This window comes from Halyomorpha halys, unplaced genomic scaffold (genome assembly GCF_000696795.3).
Source record: "Halyomorpha halys isolate HHAL.00 unplaced genomic scaffold, Hhal_1.1 Scaffold780.1, whole genome shotgun sequence".
NCBI lineage: Eukaryota > Metazoa > Arthropoda > Insecta > Hemiptera > Pentatomidae > Halyomorpha > Halyomorpha halys.
In genome coordinates this window covers 668,310-676,378 of record NW_027111767.1, presented here as the reverse complement: position 1 = coordinate 676,378, position 8,069 = coordinate 668,310, and the positions used below count along the sequence as shown (strand labels likewise).

The 8,069-nt window shown below is 29.1% G+C and overlaps 1 protein-coding gene across 4 annotated transcripts in view; it reads left to right on the top strand.

The window, feature by feature from the left end:
• LOC106686124 (leucine-rich repeat neuronal protein 2) overlaps window positions 1-8,069 on the top strand; it is a 95,765-nt gene that overhangs the window by 56,129 nt on the left and 31,567 nt on the right. For 2 of the 4 annotated variants that reach the window (XM_024359144.2, XM_024359146.2), the window contains exon 2: window positions 2,975-3,031. The exons of the other annotated variants lie outside the window; for them this stretch is intronic. The gene's annotated coding sequence lies outside the window, so the exon portion shown is untranslated. The remainder of the gene's footprint in view (window positions 1-2,974; window positions 3,032-8,069) is intronic. 4 annotated transcript variants of the gene reach the window in all.

Here is an 8,069-nt window from a genome sequence, read left to right as displayed (position 1 = left end):
CTTGCTGAAGTATTACTACTACTGACGAAATCTTGGAGCAATAAACAGATAATAAATTTAAATAAAAATAAATAAATATAATGTTGATAGAGAGAGAGGAAGAGAGCAAAGGCAGAGGAAAATAGTTTGGGGCATGAAAATGAAAAGAGAGAAATAGTGATTAAAGCAGTTCTAAAGATGGGGAGTCCTAAGTAAGGGGCTCCTGATTAGTATTTTCATATCAGGTTTATTTTCTCTTAAAATATTTTGGTAAGAAATAATATTTATTTGTTTATGTCAAAGACACAGTAGCATCTGTTTTTTTTTTTTGTTTTTTTTTGCAACTACGATTTTCACCATCGATGGAAAAATCGATCAAGATTCTTTAAATAGGCTCATGTAAGTCAACAGTGTATTTGATCAACAAATTTATAAAGAGTAGTGATAAAGAAAGAAACAAAAACAGCCTTATTGAAAACATTATCTGTCGCTGAATAGTTGGATTGTCCTCTACTAGCACTTGAAGGTGATAACTGCCATAGAAATAAGATACCTTAGAAAACTCCTTGGCGAGAGAACATTGGATTGTTGGAGGCATGAAAGGATAAGCGATGGTCTAAATATAAGGCCAGCTAAACAAGTTTTAGAAGTGCGTGGACTATTATGGTGTGCGATAACACACAGGGGTCATCCATGGGTTACATATTGTTGATGATGGAAAGGCTAAATGGTTCCTGGAAGAAAGAACAGAGAGAAGACGATCCAGATGCTGGCTCAGTCTGATGTACCATGACTACAAAAAGAGATTTGGTTAAGCCGGAGGCAGCCCCATGGTCGAGATGAGAATAAAAGCCAATGAAAGAGATCAGTAGGTACGATGGGCTGAAAGGGTTCCTCCACGCTAATGGCAGTGAGGAGGTAGCAAAAGAACTCCTTATTTTTTATGCCTACTACTAACACCAAGGTAACAAAGTATTGAACATTTTATCGGACTAGAATTTTTTTTTTTTTAGTTTTTTTGATATTTTATAATTTCTAATTGTTTGTATTATTCAATTTTCTAATTATTGCTATAACTCTTTACATATAGATAGTATGCTTGCTCCATCGAATGTTTATCATATTTTAAATCAGCACTTCCTTCGTTGTATTTATAGATTGAGAAAAAGTAGCAATTTTGTAAGGATTCTATTTTATTTTATTTTTTCATATTTACGTGAAACTTTTATCAGCATAAATAACTCAACGACGGTGTTCTACTATGCCTTTTTTGACAAGGAAGATAAATATCACACTAACGAAAAATATGTATCAATATTAGATTTGCTGAACGTCGCATGTTTACCAATCCCTCTCTAACTAGGTCAGCGTGTATCGAAAATCTCAATCTTTGACACATCTGCTTATACCTAATCGGGAGGAAATTTCTTTAAAAATATTCTTGTTATTGAAAATAAAAATGATCTTTTGGTTGTTTTTTTTTCTAATTTAAATAATCGAGTAAAATAACTATCAAATGACTGTGCAAATAGTTCATCTATAAATGATAAAAGACAATTAAATTTTACATTGTTTTTAATATTTTATTGGAGTTGTAAAAAAATATATTTTTTTCCCTTGCCGTTGGGGAATATCATTGAAATGAGAAAGCATTAATCCCGATTATATCGGTAAGCTGGGAGCGAAACCTCGGGGGATACGAGCATTACCGGCCGCTTGGCTACAAATTTTACTCTCGTTCAAAGTAATTCAGCATCAAACATTTTTTTTTTCTCTTTTTTATCCGTTTTTTTTTTCTCTGCTGTTATTTATTGATGCTCACACTCACATTGAGATTTACATACACCATTGAATTTTCACAATGTTTATTGAAGTTTCTGTTAAACATGAGATAAGCTTTATCTCTATTTTTATTTTTATTATAAACTATTAGTTTATTAATTATATAAACATCTAAATAAAGTCGTGTCATATAGTTCTAAATAAATTTTAAAATATGCTACTTTTTTTTTTATAAAAGTTTTCAGTTTTAATGTTCTACAAATATCAGTTTGACAATTTTTTTAATATAAGTAATTATTAACTAAAAATTAGCTAGTTCGAGAGTATAATGAGAATAATTGTGCATAAAACTATTTTAAATATAATTCTCTTACCACAATAAAATTGTTTATACAATATATGGTTTTAACTTAATAAAATTAATTGTTTAATAATGACTGGTTTAATAGATAAACAATTAATTATTAATAATGAGTTGTGGGTTACCAGTTTTGTAACAGTTACCAAGAGTACGAAAACATTTCTTTTTATTCACAAAATCATTGATTTATTTAACCTAATTATAATCATAAAGGGGATCAACTTTAAATAAGTGTAATTAATTGCTAAAAACATAATCAATGTAAGCTAAACATATTTTGTAAATATAATTCCAAAGTTTTTACTTCACTTTATTATATTTATATATATTTTTATAGCATTCCTTGATCTTGATATTATAAATCCAAACACGGATTTTTATCGAATTTAATCCTGATTTTTTTTTGGGGGGGTGACATAGACAATTTTCCAATAAATGATCTAATTTCCCCCCAACTCTAAATTTCTCGCTTCATATTACCCTACCCTATTGGGTTGAAACGTAATTTTTTGAGTAAACTAAAAAACTTATAATTTTGTTTTTATTATAATAAATGATACACAGAAAAGTATATAACTGTTATATTAATTCAATCTACTATCCACTACTATTTGTACTCGTAAATGATGAGCAATTTATTTATTTCTTATCTATCCCTTTTGTATGTAAATATATTTTTTAATCTACACTTTGAAAAAGGGTTTCAGATACTTTTATGAATATCAAGAATTAATACCTGTAATAAAATATATATTTGTTCTACATAACAAACTTTTAAATGATAGAATAGTTTACTGTTAACATTTTATCATAAATAAAATTAACAACTAATTTTTTTTTCATTTATTGCAGGTTAGAACAAAATGCTCTACTTTCAACGCAGTTCTTAAGTTCTCTTATCAATCACAAGTAAAGTATTAGAATCGTAATGTTTTTATGGTTTAGTTTTTGTGATTATTCCATCCAATATTTAGATATATATATTTTTTAATGCCTACTACGTAGCAATTATCTAAATTATTTATTTATCTAAATTCATGTATAGAATCAGTGGTGCTACATTTCTTGATGTTAATACATTTTTATTTATTTTAAAGTTGGTGTACTGTGATACAATTTTTGATAGTCTCATTTTTCTTTTTCTTGATTGTTATTAACTTACCTAACGAGTAGTAGCAGACATTAAAGAAAAAATCCACTAATAGAATTGTAGTATTGGAAATTGAAATTAGTAATTGTACTCAGTAAAACAAATACATTAAATATATTAATAATTTATGACATGAGTGGATGAAAGTGTTATGTGAAATTTTAGGGAAATATTTGCTTTGAAGAATATTTTAAAAAATCCTTTTTACATACTGCATTTTACTAAACCTTTAATTCTGGCAGTACTCTGGACATAACAATTGATTATAAAATAAGAATAAATGAATATTTGACTTAATTTATCTCAGATTTGTATGTTTACATTAACATAACACTTTCATCCAGTCATGCCTTGAATTATTATCTTCATAAATATTTTAACATGCTTCCAATTATTTGCGGTGCTACCAATTAGAATTAATTTAATTTCCTATCAGCTGTTAATTTAGCTATTTATTAATACCTTTCCTTGGATGTTCAATAGAGTTTAATGAGAATAATGATTTCTACTACAGAAAAAAGCGAGCATATTTTAAATGTTTGCACTTATAATTTAAATATTGTATGTGGAATAATTAGCAGTAGTAATAATTATAGAGTAAATTGTTAATTAAATATAAAATTATATTATTTAAGTACCCACAATTTTTATATATCCATTCATGAGTTATATTTATTATTCGTTTCAAATTTAATAAAATAAAATTTAATTTCTACTGCTTGATGCTGGTGACCACGCCGATCCCGGTAGTAAACCTTTGCCGAAAACAAACCGATAAATTACTTGGGCTGACGCTAATGGCCTAACTGACCTGAAAAAACCAACCTACAAAATAATGCTGTGATAAACGATTAAGCAGTAAAAATTTCACATTCATAATCTCAATTTCCGGCCAGTCATCTTCCTAAATAAAGGAAGAAGTAAAACGGAATTTAAAGGAGAAACAAGCTTGCACTCTTACCAAAATAGACCATTATCAAATTGATTTTGGATTATTTCCAAACTCCTGTTGAGGAATCGTTGCCTTGTGCTCACTAACTTGGAGTTATCTCCGCCTGGAATGAAAATAATGTTCTGTTAGTCCCCATCCAATGTTCTCTGTATTTGTTCCATCTAAAGACCTGTTCCGGTTATTTTTTTGTTGCATTCTTTTTTTTTCGCTTTTGCAATAGAATTTTTTGAACTAGTAATTTATATATATATATATATATATTATTTATGGCTAAACATTTTTAGCTAAACATCCTATTAGATTCCTATTACGTGGAGTGCAATAGCTGTTCTGTCAGTATGTCAAATAACCTCGTGATTAATTAATGCGCAAGGTGCCTAAGATTGGTGAAATCTTGAATGGTTTTTAATTAATTGCGTAGTACATGAGTGATTTAGGCTTTACTGTATTATTTGATAGTAATAACAGAGTAATTATATTTTTTTATGCAGATTTAGAACATGATACTTCCAAAAGACTGGTTTGTGTTTTATAGACTGTTGATGTGAGTAAAGCTGTTTCTGGTCTGAATTTATCTGCGTTTATCTTTGTTCGATAAAATTAACGTTAATTAAGTTTGAACGTATTTCAAAATGGATTTTAATTAATTTAGAATATTTAGTTCGTTTTTTTTCTATGTCCCTTGCTACCAGCTTTGCGGAAATTCCTATTTTAGAAATAACTCAGCTCAGACACAACTAAGTTGTAATCCTACCTTCTACGCCACAACCCCTGATGAAGACCTGAAACTCAGGGCGAAACGTCGGCATAAAATAAATATGGTTTTGTTTATTTATGTTGTTCTTTGCTGACCGCACCCCCGACAAACGTCTTCGAAAATATTACAATATTTTTCAAAATAAGTCCTAAGAATCGCAGTGAATGCGATCTCTGATTACATCAAGAAATAGTTCATGAAGTTCCACTCCCATTTACTGACAGTTAAAGTAACAGTCCTATAACTTTGGAAACCCAACCTCAACCCGAAGACTGAAGCCCAGGCTGCTGCAGGACATTCTGTTATAAATTCTATATTTATTAATTCTATCATTCACATTACTTCTATTTTTCTTCTTCTTATTTTTTTTTTCTCTCTTCATTTCTTTTTTTTTACCATTAGAGAGAAATTGTTTGGACTACGGTATCGTTATTTTTATTATAAATTCTACTTTTCTCTTTTATTAAGCATTATCATTTTTATCTATTTATTAACTTTTTTTAAAATTATAACGTTGTATATAGTTAGGGGTGTCTTTTGTACGGGACTATACCCCCCTAATCAATTGTCAAAAACAAATTGACGGTTGTATCAACTATGTAAGGCCCACCTGGGCTATCTGGTATTAAATAAATGCTATTAGCAAGTGATAGTTAAAATAGTTAGCTTTCTATTTTTCAATCTATTTTAGAACTAGTTTTCGGCAATTTATATTGTAGAAATTACAGCTCAGACACGTACGTCAAACGTAGCTCTCAGAATCTCGAATAATATTCTAAAAATTATTAATGTAATAAAACTACCACTGTTATGACTATTCTTACATACAAAGGCGTGTAGACACAGTTGGTAATTACAATTTTATGTAGTCGGTTTCAGTTAAATATTTTTGACTTTATGTTTTAGTTAGTTACATTGCTTGCTCTTTTATTCCACATTATTGTATCCGTATACTATACTTTAGCATTGAAATTGTTGAGATGACCTGATGGTGAATCACCTCTGTAGAACGAATGGGTGGAATTTTTTTGGACCTTGGCACACAGGTTTCTTAATTAGCTAATATTTATAGAGTTGAGTCATCGGCTCGGTAGAACGACACGCCTGATTTTGACACAAACCAACAAGTCCTTTTGCGATTTTTTAGACATTTTTATTAATATTCATTAAACATGAGCTCTGTAGAACTTAAATTATTGAAATGGCTTGGGATTTTTTATACTGAAGGGGGAAAAAATTATCGTCTTGAGAAGTAAGAATCCAACAATAAAATAAATAAAAAGTGTTTTTATAGATGAACTTTTGATTATATTGTAGAACGTCTTGCATTAAATGGAATAAAATAACTTTTTATAATTTGCACAGTATTACATATTATAAGCTGTAAGTATCAAAATAATAGTCTATTGAGCCAACCAATATAGCAAGTACTCTGGTGAAAAATGCAATTTTTTATGTAGTAATAAAATAAAAATTTTATGTAGTAATATCATTTGTGCCATAAAATACTAGACCTAAGATTTCATAACCGAAATAAATAATCAAACTTGTGAACTAAAATATAAATCAATATTATACCCATTACTTCGTTAAATACTACAACTTAGACTAAGAGTATTACTACTCACAATTTAATGATTCAGTGTAAAGTTTATGAAAAATTATTTTATTCCGTTTAATGCTCGGAATTCCTAATAATAAAATATTTTATTATTGCGAAAAAAAATATCATTTATTTTATTAATCACTTGTTTTCATTGAATATATGAGGATATGAAAAAAAGGTTGTAATTAATCCTTATAATGAAATATTATCCATTATATTATTATTTTTTAGTCGATAATATTTTATTAAATGAATTACAAAATTTTAAATGTGATTAAGCCTAATATTATTTAAATTAACATGATAATTTTGGCAATTTAAATGTAAAACTTCAGGTCAGCCATGTTTATTCGAGACTTGGACTTGTTTGATTTATTGTTATACTATATAGTACCTGCATAAACTTTTTTAAAATATTTTTTCTTTCATTTCGTTGTTTGTACTATAACCATGCAATTATGTTAGGTTGAGATCTATATTTTGGATTGTAGAACATGGATTGGAACATGTTTGACTCTAACTTTTACATGCAAAATATATTTGGCTTCTTAAGTATTGTATTCTAATTTTTTTTTTTAATATTGATGAAACATAATGGATACGGACATAGGGAGCACCTTGTTTGTATCTTGAATATAGTAAAATTTATATGACCAAGGGAATCTTGAAGACGGAGGAATACTCAGTAATGGTGGTTTTGCTTTTATATATAAATACAAAAATTAGAGTTATAAAACCTTTATAAAAAGTACGGATCACTAAAGTTATATATATATATATATATATATATAACTGTATACATATATTTGAGCAAAATCTTCTCATCTCGACGAAATGGTGTCCAGTTTATTGGGAAACCACTGGTGTAATCAAGTCACGGTTCACATAACATCTCCTGCCTACATACAATGAAGAACCGATCGATCGGTGTACTTAGTTTTTAAAGTATTCCTCTAAAGAGCTGATGCTAATTAATCCGTCTTGATTTCTGGCCAGGTAGATAGCTGTTAATTCCAAGCTGACTCAGATATCACAATATAGGTCTAACCCGGCCCTCCTCCCTCCCTCTATTTTCTCTTCCATTAGAGGAGCTCTCTTGCCTAGGATCAATGGAGAGTAAGCCAGCACTTTTCCGATTTGGGTCACTGTCCCTTCGTATCTTCTGTTGCTGGCTCTAAACTGAATTTATGGCGCCTCCGCTCTAAAGGTTGGCTTCTGACTTCCTCTGCCGATCCAGGCATGCTACGATTCTGCTGGCGTTGTCCAATAGCCGAACTAGAGAAAAATAAAATTTCCAAAAAAAAAATCATCTGGTGATCTTGAAAGGATAAATATTGAAATTAAATCAGTTAAGCTTGAGGAAGTTATATTATTTAATTTTTTTTACAAGCTGAAAACTCATAATTATTTTTTTCAGAAAATTTATTATTTATTTTCTAAAGTTGTAATTCACTGAAAAAAACATGGTTTTTAACTAATAGA